This window comes from Leptodactylus fuscus, chromosome 11 (assembly GCF_031893055.1).
Source record: "Leptodactylus fuscus isolate aLepFus1 chromosome 11, aLepFus1.hap2, whole genome shotgun sequence".
In the NCBI taxonomy this organism is placed as follows: Eukaryota; Metazoa; Chordata; class Amphibia; order Anura; family Leptodactylidae; genus Leptodactylus; species Leptodactylus fuscus.
In genome coordinates this window covers 144,360-146,969 of record NC_134275.1, presented here as the reverse complement: position 1 = coordinate 146,969, position 2,610 = coordinate 144,360, and positions in this window count along the sequence as shown.

Here is a 2,610-nt window from a genome sequence, read left to right as displayed (position 1 = left end):
ATCTCTGACCTCATCCTCACCTGTCCCCTCCATATATCTCTGACCTCATCCTCACCTGTCCCCTCCATATATCTCTAACCTCATCCTCACCTGTCCCCTCCATATATCTCTGACCTCATCCTCACCTGTCCCCTCCATATATCTCTGACCTCACCTGTCCCCTCCATATATATCTGACCTCATCCACACCTGTCCCCTCCATATATATCTGACCTAATCCACACCTGTCCCCTCCATATATATCTGACCTAATCCACACCTGTCCCCTCCATATATCTCTGACCTCATCCACACCTGTCCCCTCCATATATCTCTGAACTAATCTCCCGCTACCTGCCCACACGTAACCTCAGCTCCTCCAATGACCTCCTACTCCGCTCTGCTCTCATCCGCTCCTCACACAACCGTCTCCAAGATTTCTCCCGTGCATCTCCCACACTCTGGAACTCCTTGCCACGACACATAAGACTGATCCCCACAATCACAGGATTCAAGAAGGCCCTGAAGACTCCCCTATTCAGGAAGGCCTACACCCCCCAATAACACTATCACCGCACCCCCATCTGTACAGTCTCCCCCTCTCCTTCTGTCTCCCCCCCCCTTTCCCTCATAGTTCGTAAGCCCTCGCGGGCAGGGCCCTCTACCCCACTGTGCCTGTCGGTCATTGTTAGTATTATACAGTCCTATGAAAAAGTTTGGGCACCTCTATTAATCTTAATCATTTTTTGTTCTAAATATTTTGGTGTTTGCAACAGCCATTTCAGTTTGATATATCTAATAACTGATGGACACAGTAAAATTTCACTGTTGAAATGAGGTTTATTGTACTAACAGAAAATGTGCAATATGCATTAAACCAAAATTTGACCGGTGCAAAAGTATGGGCACCCTTATCATTTTATTGATTTGAATTCCCCTAACTACTTTTTACTGACTTACTGAAGCACAAAATTGGTTTTGTAACCTCAGTGAGCTTTGAACTTCATAGCCAGATGTATCCAATCATAAGAAAAGGTATTTAAGGTGGCCAATTGCAAGTTGATCTCCTATTTGAATCTCCTCTGAAGAGTGGCATCATGGGCTGCTCAAAACAACTCTCAAATGATCTGAAAACAAAGATTGTTCAACATAGTTGTTCAGGGGAAGGATACAAAAAGTTGTCTCAGAGATTTAACCTGTCAGTTTCCACTGTGAGGAACATAGTAAGGAAATGGAAGACCACAGGGACAGTTCTTGTTAAGCCCAGAAGTGGCAGGCCAAGAAAAATATCAGAAAGGCAGAGAAGAAGAATGGTGAGAAGAGTCAAGGACAATCCACAGACCACCTCCAAAGAGCTGCAGCATCATCTTGCTGCAGATGGTGTCACTGTGCATCGGTCAACTATACAGCGCACTTTGCACAAGGAGAAGCTGTATGGGAGAGTGATGAGAAAGAAGCCGTTTCTGCACGTACGCCACAAATAGAGTTGCCTGAGGTATGAAAAAGCACATTTGGACAAGGCAGCTTCATTTTGGATGAAGGTCCTGTGGACTGATGAAACAAAGATTGAGTTGTTTGGTCATACAAAAAGGCGTTATGCATGGCGTCCCAAAAAAACAGCATTCCAAGAAAAACACTTGCTACCCACTGTAAAATTTGGTGGAGGTTCCATCATGCTTTGGGGCTGTGTGGCCAATGCCGGCATCGGGAATCTTGGTAAAGTTGAGGGTCGCATGGATTCCACTCAGCATCCGCAGATTCTTGAGAATAATGTTCAAGAATCAGTGACGAAGTTGAAGTTACGCCGGGGATCGATATTTCAGCAAGACAATGATCCAAAACACCGCTCCAAATCGACTCAGGCATTCATGCAGAGGAACAAGTACAATGTTCTGGAATGGCCATCCCAGTCCCCAGACCTGAATATCATTGAACATCTGTGGGATGATTGGAAGCGGGCTGTCCATGCTCGGCCACCATCACACTGAACTGAACTTGAATTGTTTTGTAAAGAGGAATGGTCCAAAATACCTTCATCCAGGATCCAGGAACTGATTAAAAGCTACATGAAGCGACTAGAGGCTGTTATCTTTGTAAAAGGAGGATCTACTAAATATTAATGTCACTTTTCTGTTGAGGTGCCCATACTTTTGCACCGGTCAAATTTTGGTTTAATGCATATTGCACATTTTCTGTTAGTACAATAAACCTCATTTCAATCCTGAAATATTACTGTGTCCATCAGTTATTAGATATATCAAACTGAAATGGCTGCTGCAAATACCAAAATATTTAGAACTAAAAATGATTAAGATTAATAGGGGTGCCCAAACTTTTTCATAGGACTGTATCTACCTGTATATTCTGTGTATTGTATGTAACCCCCAAATGTAAAGCACCATGGGATTAATATAATAATGTACAGCACTATGGGATTAATATAATAATGTACAGAACACCATGGGATTAATATAATAATGTACAGAGCGCCATGGGATTAATATAATAATGTACAGCACCATGGGATTAATATAATAATGTACAGAGCGCCATGGGATTAATATAATAATGTACAGCACCATGGGATTAATATAATAATGTACAGAGCACCATGGGATTAATATAATAATG